Raw genomic sequence first — 13,549 nt, 5'->3', positions numbered from 1 at the left:
CAGCGACAGCAGGAGCAGCGAAAGGAGGACGTTATGGACAGCAATGGCATGGAGTATACGACGTGGGAGGAAATCGACAGGTGGGCGACCGACCCAGAGAGAGTGCAGGAGCCCGCATGGGATTCGCTTGAGCAGTGCGAAGAAGGCTATAGGCGAATGGAGTCGAAAAGGAAAACACGGCGGCGCAGAGCGAAACCCGAAAGTCACCCCAAAAAATGTATTGGTGGGGGGGCTCAGGGAGAGAGTGGCAGAGTCAGGAGTCAGACCTGAGCCAACTCTCCCTGTTAATCATGAGGAGCAGCGATATAAGGACTTCTGGTCTTGGGAGATGATATTAGACGGAAGAGGACCCTGGGCTCAGCCTGGTGAATATCGCCGCCCCAAGGAGGAAGCAGAGGCAGCAGGAGATAGGAGCCGGCGATACGAGGGAACACGGTTGGCAAGGAAGCCCGAGAAGCAAGACCTGTGGAGCGCACGGTGTCTCCAGTGCGGGTGCATAGCCCGGTACGGTTCATACCAGCCCTTCGTATTTGCCGGGCTAGAGTGGGCATCGAGCCAGGTAAGCTTGGGCAGGCTCGGTGCTCAAGAGCTCCAGTGCGCCTTCACGGTCCGGTCTATCCAGAGCCACCTCCACACACCAGTCCTCCGGTAGCAGCTCCCCGCACCAGGCTTCCTGTGCGTGTCCTCGCTCTAGTATCACCAGTGCCCGCACCACGCATCAGGCCTACAGTGCGCCTCGCCTCTCCAGCGCTGTCGGAGCCTTTCTCCTCCCCTGCGCTACCGGAGTCTCCTGTCTGTTCAGCGCAGCCAGCGTTTTCCTCCTCTCCTGCGCTGTCGGAGTCTCCCGCCTGTTCAGCGCTATCAGAGCCTTTCTTCTCTACAGCGCTGCCGGAGCCTCCTGCCTGTTTGAAGCAGCCTGAGCTGCCAGTCTGCAGGGTGCTGTCAGCCTGCATGGAGCAGTTAGAGCTGTCAGTCTGCATGAAGCAGCCAGAGCTGTCAGTCTGCAAGGAGCGGCCAGTCTGCAAGGAGCTGTCAGCCTGCATGGAGCAGTCAGAGCTGTCAGTCTGCAAGGAGCTGCCAGTCTGCAGGGAGCTGTCAGTCTGCAAGGAGCTGTCAGTCTGCAAGGAGCTGCCAGTCTGCAAGGAGCTGCCAGTCTGCAAGGAGCTGCCAGTCTGCAAGGAGCTGTCAGCCTGCAAGGAGCTGCCAGTCTGCAGGGAACTGTCAGTCTGCAAGGAGCTGTCAGTCTGCAAGGAGCTGCCAGTCTGCAAGGAGCTGTCAGTCTGCATGAAGCAGACAGAGCTGTCAGTCTGCAAGGAGCTGTCAGTCTGCAAGGAACTGTCAGTCTGCAAGGAGCTGTCAGTCTGCAAGGAGCTGTCAGTCTGCAAGGAGCTGCCAGTCTGCAAGGAGCTGCCAGTCTGCAAGGAGCTGCCAGTCTGCAAGGAGCTGTCAGCCTGCATGGAGCAGTCAGTCTGCAAGGAGCTGCCAGTCTGCAAGGAGCTGCCAGTCTGCAAGGAGCTGTCAGTCTGCAAGGAGCTGTCAGTCTGCAAGGAGCTGTCAGCCTGCATGGAGCAGTCAGAGCTGTCAGTCTGCAAAGTGCTGCCAGTCTGCAAGGAGCTGTCAGCCTGCATGGAGCAGTCAGAGCTGTCAGTCTGCATAGAGCAGCTAGATCCGCCAGTCAACCAGAATCTTCCAGATCTGCTAGTCAACCAGAATCTTCCAGATCTGCTAGTCAACCTGAATCTTCCAGATCCGCCAGCCAGCCAGGATCTACCGGAGCCTACTACCTACCTGAGCTTCATCTCAGTACTGGGCTTCCTCTCAGTACTGGGCTTCCCCTCAGTTCCGGGCTGCCCCTCAGTTCCGGGCTGCCCCTCAGTTCCGAGCTGCCCCTCAGTCCCGAGCTGCCCCTCAGTCCCGAGCTGCCCCTCAGTCCCGAGCTGCCCCTCAGTCCCGAGCTGCCCCTCAGTCACGAGCTGCTCCTCAGTTCTGTGGGGTTCTGGGTGAGGACTATTAGGCCATGGTCGGCGGCGAGGGTGGATTATCCCAGGACGCGAAGGGGAGGAACTAGGACATTAATGAAGTGGGGTCCACGTCCCGAGCCGGAGCCGCCACCAATGAAAGACGCCCACCCGGACCCTCCCTATGGTTTTGAGGTGCGTCCGGGAGTCCGCACATTGGGGGGGGGGGGGGGTTCTTTCACGCCTTGGTCTTAGTGTTTTGTGTTTTCGTTATATATTTTGGTCAGGCCAGGGTGTGACATGGGTTTACGTGTTGTGTTTCGTATTGGGGTTTTATAGGATTTGGGATTGCTATGTTTAGGCTTGGCTGCCTGAGGCGGTTCTCGATCAGAGTCAGGTGCTTCTCGTTGCCTCTGATTGGGAACCGTATTTAGGTAGCCTGAGTTCGCTTTGTCTTTCGTGGGTGATTGTTCCTGTCTCTGTGTAGTTTCACCAGATAGGCTGTAATTAGGTTTCACGTTCCGTTTGTTGTTTTGTATTTATTATAGTTATTTCATGTATCGTCACTTTTCTTCATTAAAGACATGAGTAACCACCACGCTGCATTTCGGTCCGACTCTCTCTCAACAAACGAAGAACGCCGTTACAAAAACCAGCTTTCGCTTTGTCATTATGGGGTATTGTGTGTAGATTGAGGAGGAACATTTTTATTTAATCAATTTTAGACTACGGCTGTGACGTAACCAAATTTGGAAAAAGTCAAGGGGTCTGAATCCTTTCCGAATGCAATTCTATTTTACTGAGTTACAGTTCATGTAAGGAAATAACTCAATTGACATAAATTAATTAGGCCCTAATCTATGGATTTCTCATGGCATCTGTTGGTTACAGATATGCATCTGTTGGTTACGGATACCTTAAAAAAAGGTAAGGGTGTGGATTAGAAAACGAATGGTGTGACCACCATTAGCCTCATGCAGCGCGACACCTCTCCTTTGTATGGAGTTGATCAGACTTTCGATTGTGGCCTGTGGAATGCTGTCCCACTCCTCTTCAATGGCTGTGCGAAGTGGCTTGATATTAGCGGGAACTGGAACAGGCTGTCGTACACATCGATCCAAACCATCCCAAACATCCTCCAGACCCCCAAGGGAGGTGTGACAACGATGTGATTCTGGAGGTATGGCAACGTGAGACTACACCTATCCTACCTGCCACTGGTAATAGAACAGTGAATGTGTACTGTATGTGCTCACAGATGCATCTATGGACCCAGCACTTGGAGACTTGACCGAGAGATAGGCACATAACACATCCACAATGTAGGACTGAAGGTAATTACTAAAAATACAGGACAGCAGAAATATCCAGTATTTCAAACTTCAACATAGTACCTGTTTGTGTGTCAGATATTATCTATCCTTACTGCCATTGGTGATAGAACCGTGACTATGTGTGTATGTGTTCACAGAAACATTATTGGAGACAGCACATGGAGACTTGCAAGATGATGTGTGAAGTCCAGACTGACAGACGGGCTTGATACTGATGTCTCTAAATGGAGAGAGACCTGCCACTCGGCATGACAATTTTACTAGACACAACTTTTACTTCAATTATTGAATTGATTATTGAATTGAATGGTATCAGTAAATATTGGGAGGGAGAACCCTGTGTATTCTGTACCAGGATCAGGGAACTCCTGTTGTATACGGGACACCACACAGGAAGGTATGACCACTCTGACATGTTTGCCAATGTGGCCCCATTACCACCACACAAAATGCCGATAGACACAGTATATGTATCGGCTGGGAATGAAAATGAAAGGTGAAAGGTGGACATTGTTATATTAGCTGAAAACTGCTTCTATGGTATTATGTAAAGGGTTGTTTATTCTGCACGGACCTGTTATTACATTTGAACGTTTTCAAAACACTTACTTTAGAATATCTAGATAAATTACACAACTGCATTCTTCTCATATTATTCTGTAGGCTACTGACCTATTCAAAGCTTCCTCTGGCATCTCACCATACATCTTAATTTTTTATATAACTAGGCAAGTCATTTAAGAACAAATCATTATTTACAATGACGGCCTACCCCGGCCAAACCCTAACCCAGACGACACTGGGCCAATTGTTCGCCGCCCTTTGGGACTCCCAATCACGGTCGGTTGCGATACAGCCTGGAATTAAACTAGGGTCTGTAGTGATGCCTCTGGCACTAAGATGCAGTGCCTTAGACCAATGCGCCACTCAGGAGCCCCAACTACATCTGCCTGTAGTTTTGGATCTCAACCTATATCAAGCCAACTCACGTTCTATGAAAAATGACCTATAATTACTTGCAATGTAAGTGACATTTCATCCTTTCAAAAAAAAAATCCTCATCCTCCTCTAGACCTCTGATTGGCCAGCTCATCCTCCTCATGACATCATACTATGTTAGGAAATAGCAGTTTTTGATACAAGTTTGAGGTGGTTTTTTTAATGTTTTTTCTCCAATTTATGCTTTGTCCACACATCAACAACATTATTTGGGTATTTGGGTATTAACTTCTAAATGTTAGATTTTCACAGGACAGTTACTTTAATTGTTTTTATTTACATGAGTGTAGCCAAGCTAAGTAGCTAGCTCACTTTTGTATGCAAGTCAATTAGAACAAGATGGCATTTTGGAAGATTTCATATTTTCCATTATAAATGTTTTGGCTCTCAAATGTGTTTTTATTATTATTTTTTTTTACAAACGAGGGCTCATATTGAGTGTATTTACATGTGTACATATGAACCATGCTCATTATATATATATATTTTAGAATGCTACTTTTTATGACATTTGTATCTAATTGTCGCATGCTATTTGCTAACTGCTAGCTTACTAATAGGCGGTAGTTAGTCTTCCATTTTGTCCTAACTAGCTATTTTTTTGCTTCTGAATCATAAAACACGGGACGAGATGTTAAAAACGGTCCATTTTGCCAATAGATGGCATGCACTCACATGAGATTTGCCGTGATGTTGACAGAGTGGCATGGGAGGTTTATTTCTTAGACTGGGTTAAGATGTCAATTTTGGGCCACATCCTCAGTAGTGTGCATTTGAATCAGTGGGTGTTTCGGCCTTTAATCACTAAACACCCTCATCAAAGGTGGCCAGCTAAAGGGTGATCAAGCCTTAGCTTGTGTCCTATGCCCAATTAAGATTTCCCATCGTGACTATGCAAGGCAGGGGCGTCCTCTTCCCTGAGCCAGCCCTACAGCTGACCGCATACCTCATATGCCCTCCTCAAGTTGGAGGGATCTGAATTGGGTTCTCAGGTGGGGGTGGGGGGTCATGAAGTTATAGCCCAGCAAGGGTCCTTCCGTTTGATCCAGATCCACTGGCTGCCTCTTTCAGCTGCTTGAGAAACTGCTCTGACGGTCTGCCGCAGAGCCTGTCCACGGATTCCAAGTTCTTTCAGCAACCTGATGGTGGAAGAAGCCACGAATCCTCTGCATCCCACTTCAACTGGCCAGACTTTTGCATTCCAGCCATGCTGAGTTGCGTCTGCTGCCAACTCTGTGTAACGCAGTTTCTTACGCTCGTAGGCCTCTTCAACAGAGTTTTCCCACGGGACTGTGAGCTCTATGATGTACACAGCCTTTCGTGAAGGGGACCAGAGTACCATGTCTGGCCTAAGGTTGGTAGAAGCAATCTCTTGTGGAAAAATTAGTTGCTGGCCAATATCGACAAGCATCTTCCAGTCCCGGGCCATGGCTAGGTGTCCAGTTTCTGGTTTCATAGGAGGATGCTTGGAGCTTTTTTGTCCCTCCCGGATGAATGTTGTTGTTTTGACAGGATTGCTTGTTTTTGGATTGGTTGCACTCCTCTTCGTCTCAAGTGCTTCAGCCAGGCTCTTGAGGACCTGATTGTGCCTCCAGGTGTAGCAGCCTTGTGAGAGGCTGGTCTTGCAACCTGTCATTTTATGCCTGAGAGTCGCTGGAGCTGGGCAGAGGGGGCAGGTCGGGTCCTCGCCATACCATTGATGTAGGTTTTTTGGTGATGGAAGCACATCATAAACAGCTCTTATGATGAAGCTGATGTTGCTTGCCTCCATTTGCCAAAGCTTACTCCAGTTGATCTTTCTCCTCTCCAGGCCTTCCCACCGCCACCATTGCCCTTGTTTAGCAAGAGAGACAGCCTTTACACTTCTTGCAGTCTCCTCCTGTCTGCGCACCTCCTCGACCACCAGCTTCCTGCGTTCAGATGTTGTTGCCTTATGGAACGTTGGTTTGCTTGCTGCCAGGCCAAAGCCTCCTCTTCGATGCTGGATATTCCCCACAATGTCTTGGTGTCTCTGGGCTGATGTTGCATGCTGCACAGCCTTGTATGATGTTAATTTCCGTCCAGTTTGTAGGGGAGGTGCAGCCTTGCTAATGGTCTGGTCTTTGGAGTCCTTTAATGTCATCTGAAGTCTTACTTTAGAGCACTTGTACTCCTCCATTAGACTTGTAAGAGGTAGTTCAAGGACCCCTTTGACATAGAGGCCGATGTTACTCAGGCATCGTGGGACACCCAGCCATTTCTTCACGTATGAGGTAATGGTTCGCTCCATCTTCTCCACTGTTGTTATTGGGACCTCATAGATGGTGAGTGGCCACATTACCCGGGGGAGAAGTCCAAACTGTAGGCACCAAAGCTTGAGCTTCCCAGGCAGTAGGGTCTTGTTGATGTTCTCAAGACCGTCGGCGATGTCCTGCCTTACTTGCTTCACTTGATCTTTATCCCGGAGGCTTTCGTTGTACCATCTACCCAGGCTCTTGATGGGTTGCTCAGACACCGTTGGTATCGGGTCATCTCCAATGCAGAACCTCACATCTTTAAGCTGTCCCTTGACTATGGAGATGTTTCGAGATTTGCTTGGCTTGATTTTCATCCGGGCCCACTTGATGTTATCCTGCAGTTTTGCAAGTAGCCGCCTAGTGCATGCTGCATCAGTGTAGTCATGTCATCGATGTATGCTCGGATAGGTGGGAGACGGAGCCCTTCCTTAGTTCTCTCACCGCCGACCACCCATCTCGATGCCCTGATGATGACTTCCATGGCCATAGTGAAGGCCAGAGGTGAAATTGTACAGCCTGCCATTAAGTCAGGTGTTGTAAAACACAATTGCAGGTCTTGGAAATAGGCCTTTACCAGTGTAGTGATGGGTTCTGGTACATGGAAAATGTTGAAGGATTCCCAGAGGAGTTCATGGGGAACTGAGCCAAAGGCATTGGCCAGGTCGAGAAAGATGACATAGAGGTCTCTCTTGTCCTTCTTAGCTGTTTGGATCTGGTGCCAAATCATACTAGTATGTTCCAGGCAACCAGAAATGCCTGCTTTCTGTACAGATGTATCAATGTACTTGTTCCTTTCCAGGTAAGTGGACAGCCTCTGTGCTATTATACTGAAAAAGATCTTCCCTTCAACGTTGAGAAGGGAGATTGGTCGGAATTGACTGATGTCTGTCGCAACCTTCTCTTTTGGGATTAGCACACCACCAGCCCTTCACCATGCCTTTGGTATTATTTTCTTCTGCCACATTATCCTCATGAGTCTCCAAAGAAAGCGTATATATTTTAGAATGCTACTTTATGACATTTGTATCTAATTGTCACATGCTATTTGCTAACTAGCTTACTAATAGGCGGTAGTTAGCCTTCCATTTTGTCCTAACGAGCTATTGTTTTGCGTTCTGTTATTGTTACATTTAACACACAAGCTGAAAAGGAATTTTAATGTATTTGAAAATGTATGAACGTTTGCTATTGGAAAAAATGTGAACAGATACTTTAATTGTATGGTCTGAAAGTGTAAAAAACACCCAGAAAACATCAAAAATACATTATCTATAGAGCTAAAAATTACAATGCCATGTCAAAACAAACTGACATTGATAAAAAAGTATGCTTTATCAATTTACAAGATTTTGCTATCCATTACTTTGAAAAAAATCAAGATGTCAATATTCTTGTAATGCTTTTTATATAAAAAAACATATATATAAAATTACAGCTCAATTTGAGCAGAATTTTGTATATGTGATTAACTAACATTTTTAAACGTTTGTTAATTGAACAGTCAATATTATGAGATTGAGAGAAATGTATAATAGAAAAGAAACCCAGCGTTGACCCTCTTGGTTTAATGGTCAAGACATTGGCTTCTCCCATTGGAGACCCAGATTGGGTACATGGTAGGCCATGAGATGCTACGCGAGCCAGTCCAAGAGGTGGCCTACCATGTACCTATTCAAGGGGTCTCACCTGAGCCTGCCCAAGTGGCTTACTCTGCAATGCCTACACCACTCCTGACCAACAAGTGGTCCTAACATGGGGAGGCGGCCCACATATACCAGCTTATCACTGTAAATGCCCACCAGGGTCGCACACCAGAAAGCCACAAAAGGGCCACTTTAGCCATTAGATTAGTCAGTAAAGTAAAGGACTGCATTGAGCTTTTACCAATTAGAAATGTGCAACACACATTAGGGACGGCTGTACAAAATCCCTCCTAGTGGAGCAGAATACTGCTGAGATGGACTTGATCAAGCAAGTGGATTTCACCTGTTGACTCTCATGCAATCACACACCTGTCACTAAATATCAGGAATGCCCTGATAGGCTCACATATTAATAGAACAAAGTCTGATGGGCTGGCTCAACTTCAGAGAGAGATGGATGAAAATTAATCTCAATGAGCACTTGTGAGGAAAAGAGAGCAGAGAGGCAAATGGATAATGGAGGAGAGAGGCAAAGGGATAATGGAGGAGAGAGAGCGGTGAGAGAGATAGGAGAGCGAGAGGGCTATAGAGTGGTGAGAGATTGAAGAGTTAAGCTTCAGTTATGTGGTGATGTCTCTGAATGGAATTCCACTGAATGGCTGAGTTGGTTTAGCTCAGCCTATCCAGTGAGCTGTGTGTGTGTCAAAAAGTGGAAAAGTGACAAGTTATTTTGGATCTGGGTTTAGCAGGCAGAGTGAAGTAGGCTGAGTTTATATCAGCAGCCTAATTCTGATTTTCACCAATCACATCAGATCTTTTTCAGAGTGGATCTGATTGGTCAAAAAAATAATAGTGGGGAAAAAAGATCAGAACAGAGCTACCGGTCTAAATGCAGCCATTCACAGACATCAAGGACCAGTTTCAAACATTTAATAAATGAAGGCATGGATTACGTAACTGTTGTTCTCAGTCTCAGAATGTGATATGTAATCTTTAGTTTTCTATTCACACATCAAACCCAACCAATAAACCTTGCATATTAAAGTCTAACCAAAACCAGTCACAGGAGGTGGTGCAGCCCAAGAGGCAAGAGTTTGTTCCTCAAACTCACAAGCCTCCATTACAACATGCCCCCTGGAACAACCATACCTCTGGTGTGCGTCACCTCCCTTGAGCACCTCAAACAGAAACAAAATGGGGTTAAATACAATACAAGTAACACAGTTAGTTAATGAAATGTCTTGGGGTGTTAAAAAGGAAATTAGTCACACCTGATGTGTGTGTTTATGATGAGTAGAATTTCACCATTGTTCAAGTCTGTGAGGAAACCGTTCCACAAACTTTCCCATCACGCACACACAAACACATGGCAGCTTTCAAAACACTTCTGCGATAAGGAGCTGAGATACACTTGTGCTTCTTAGGTAGGAGGAGGACCCCAATGCAACCTGGGAGCAGGAAATTAGACAAAGATGGTTCCCTCCCCAAGGAGCCATTATGGGGTCAGGAGGTTACGTCTCCACAGAGTAACTGATGAGTCCTAGAGGACCCATCTCTCAGAGGACCAATCTCTCATAGTAATGCGTGGGTTGACACAACCTGCAATCCCCATGGTTATATCCGCAGGGTGGGCGGGTTTAGGGCACTGAAATATTGTGTGGGTAAAGGGCGGGTGGTTTGAATAAAGAAAAACCAATGCATTCAAAATCCATGAATGTATCATTCTTGTGCATTTTATGAAGTTGGCATTAGCTAGCCAGCTAGATGGAAGAAGTTTGGAACCACCAAGATTCTTCCTAGAGCTGGCCGTCCAGCCAAACTGAGCAATCGGGGGAGAAGGGCCTTGGTTAGGGAGGTGACCAAAAACCTGATGGTCACTCTGACAGAGCTCCAGGAGTTCCTCTGTGGAGATAGGAGAACCTTCCAAAAGGACAACCATCTCTGCAGCACTCCACCAATCAGGCCTTTATGGTAGAGTGGCTAGGAGTGGCTAGCCACTCCTCAGTAAAATGCGCATGACAGCCCACTTGGAGTTTGCCAAAAGGCACCTAAAGGACTCTCAGAGAAAGAAGATTCTCTGGTCTGATGAAACCAACATTGAACTCTTTGGCCTGAATACCAAGCATCACAGCTGGAGGAAACCTAGTAGCAGCATCATGCTGTGGGGATGTTCTTCAGCGGCAGGGACTGGGAGACTAGTCAGGATTGAGGGAAAGATGAACAGAGCAGAGTACAGAGAGATCCTTGATGAAAACCTGCTCCACAGCGCTCAGGACCTGACTGTGGCGAAGGGTCACCTTCCAACAGGACAACGACCCTAAGCACACAGCCAAGACAATGCAGGAGTGGCTTCGGGACAAGTTTCTGAATGTCGTTGAGTGGCCCAGCCAGAGCCCGGACTTGAATCCTTTCGAACATCTCTGGAGAGACCTGTGCAGCAGCGCTACCCATCCAACCTGACAAAGTTTGAGAGGATCTGCAGAGAAGAATGGGAGATACTCCCCAAATACAGGTGTGCCAAGCTTGTAGCGTCATACCCAAGAAGACTCAAGGCTGTAATCGCTGTCAATTGTGCTTCAAAAATGTGCCAAGTAAAGGTTCTGAATACTTATGTAAATGTGATATTTTTTAAATACATTTTTTTAAACAACTGTTTTTGCTTTGTCATTATGGGGTATGGTGTGTAGAATGATGAGAGAAACATTTTAGAATAAATCTGTAACGTAACAAAATTTGGAAAAAGTAAAGGGTCCTGAATACTTTCCGAATGCACTGTATACGGTATATTTATAGTTTGGGTATAATTAATATATTTATGTTGTATTGTAATGAAGACACAGGGCGTTAGGAAGCAGGTGTAGTTGGAGAGTTTTGTATAAATGAACATGTAATACAAAAACAAGAGAAGTGTCTGGACATGAGAACATAAACAGAGACAATAACGCATGCCGTAAAATGACAACGGAGTGCTATATATAGGGGGGGTAATCAGGGAAGTGATAAGGTCCAGGTGTGCCTAATGATGAGGTGCAGGTGTGCGTAAGAAAGGGTTGCCAGGTGTGCGTAGTGATGGATTGCCAGGACCGGTGGTAGGTAGACAGGCTACGTCCAGTGACATAGATGGGGGGGGGGGGGGGGGGTAGAGGGGGAGGGAGGGGTAGAGGGGGAGGGAGGGGTAGAGGGGTAGAGGGGGAGGGAGGGGTAGAGGGGGAGGGAGGGGGAGAGGGAGGTAGAGAGAGGGAGGGAGGGGGAGAGGGAGGTAGAGAGAGGGAGAGGGGGAGGGAGGGAAGAGAGGGGGAGGGGGAGAGAAAGGGGGGGAGAGAAGGGGGGGGGGGTTGGGGGAGAGAGGGAGCTGGAGTAGAGGGAGTAGAAGGGGCAAGTATATTCAGGGCGCATTTGTGAAAGAGACCTACTGTAGGTCCCAGTATGTCTGCCCTGTTAAAATAAAGGTTAAATAAAATAAATAAATAAAGTCAAAATAGTCCTCTATTACCAAATAAATGTTGAGCTAATGATAAGAGTTCACACAGCAGCTCATCCTTCTCAGTACCAACGTCCAGACTATCAAACCTAGAATATACAGTGCATTCGGAAAGTATTCAGACCCCTTGACTTTTCCCACATTTTGTTAGGTTACAGCCTTATTCTAAAATGGATTAAATAGTTTTTTCCCCTCATCAATCTACACACGAATACCCCATAATTACCAAGCGAAAACAGTAAAAAAAAATATATATCTTACAAATTAAAAATAGAAATACCTTACTTACATAAGTATTCAGACCCTTTGCTATGAGACTCGAAATTGAGCTCAGGTGCATCGACGGCAAAGACGAGAAGGAGAACCGGAGGTAAACTTTGTTAGCTTGCTATTACTGCAGCACATTTTGTTAGCCCATGATGATGTTATTCAGAGTTTTTGACCTCACAGTCAGCCAGGTATGAGTAACTTATGTTTCAACACGTTGACTCAAAAGCAGCACTGACTAACGAACGTGAGGGACTACCCAGTCTAGCTAGCAGCGGTGTTGCTACATTAGCAACCTAGCAAATGTTATGAGCAGGGTTTTGACAGTAGCGTAGTTATTGATTAGCTATCTGGACACTGAATCCAACTGCTGGAACTCTGTTCTCCACCAAACAAAGTATCACCAACTAACCACTTATTGTCAAATCAAGTACTGTCCAAATATGAACAAAATGACTAATAAAGGCAGCTAGCTAACATGACGTTAGCTATACTTTTGGTAACGTCAGCTCAATAAGCTAGCTAAGGTTATCTGTTGTTTTTTCAATGCTGGAAATCAGAGTTAACGTTGTTTCCAATTTATAAAAGATGGACATACGGAATTTCTTCTTGAGAGAGATGCAGCTCAGCAAATACAGAGACAGTTGTTGTATTTGCAGGAGTACGTGAATATATATTGTGTGTGTTTACAATACAATTATTTAGCATCAGGCTACATAGATGGGTTGCCAACTGTCCCGTATTAGCCGGGATGTCCCTTATATTGGGGCTAAATTGGTTTGTCCCGTACGGGACCTCCCTTGTCCCGTAGACGCTCCAATTCCTGCAAAGTCATTTCTGTTGTTTTTCGGTCGATTTGGCATATCAAGGAAATATGGATAAGACTGCGGCTACAACAAACAATAGGAAGCAAAAAAAAGACCTGGGTTAAGCCCGTCAGTAGTGACTCGACGAAAGCTTTCTGTCCTTTATGCCGTCGGGGATTCTCAATAGCCATAGAGGGGGGAAATGACCTAACTTGCCATGCATCCACGGAAATGCACAAGGCCCCGCTAGCTAAATGTGCTAGTAATATCGTGTATTTCCCCAGTGATGCCTCAAACAAGGGAAATAGATACGTGTGCGTGAGATATTTCTGTGTCTGATGAAGTGCAGTGCAAGCTACTTGACTTTTATTAAGACGGTGATGAAACTGCAAATGGCAAACATCAAGCTCTGATGAACTGTCTGGAAAAGCATGAACTTGATATTAGACACGTCACAGCCTATGCAGCATTAATGTCAACTTTGGAAAACACCACTCCGTTTACCGGTTATTGAGCAGTGCCAACAATCGCATTCTGAAAGCTAATTGTCCAGCTCACATAACTCATAATGCCGTTTGCCTTTCCAATTGAATAATAATATGAATATACACTGTATATTCATTCATTCACACAACACCATATCCACACCGCCGTGGAACCGTGCACGCCACCTTTTTGTCCCTTATTTCGTAGTATGTCACGAAAACGATGTGCGCGCTTCCATGGGGCAGAAGTCAGCCTGTTGTGATTTTGGATGGCCAGATTGTGAGCAAGAATGACACTGC

Source organism: Oncorhynchus kisutch, linkage group LG7, assembly GCF_002021735.2.
Source record: "Oncorhynchus kisutch isolate 150728-3 linkage group LG7, Okis_V2, whole genome shotgun sequence".
NCBI classification, from domain to species: Eukaryota; Metazoa; Chordata; class Actinopteri; order Salmoniformes; family Salmonidae; genus Oncorhynchus; species Oncorhynchus kisutch.
The sequence above is the reverse complement of the archived record's forward strand: the minus strand, read 5'-3'. Positions refer to the sequence as shown.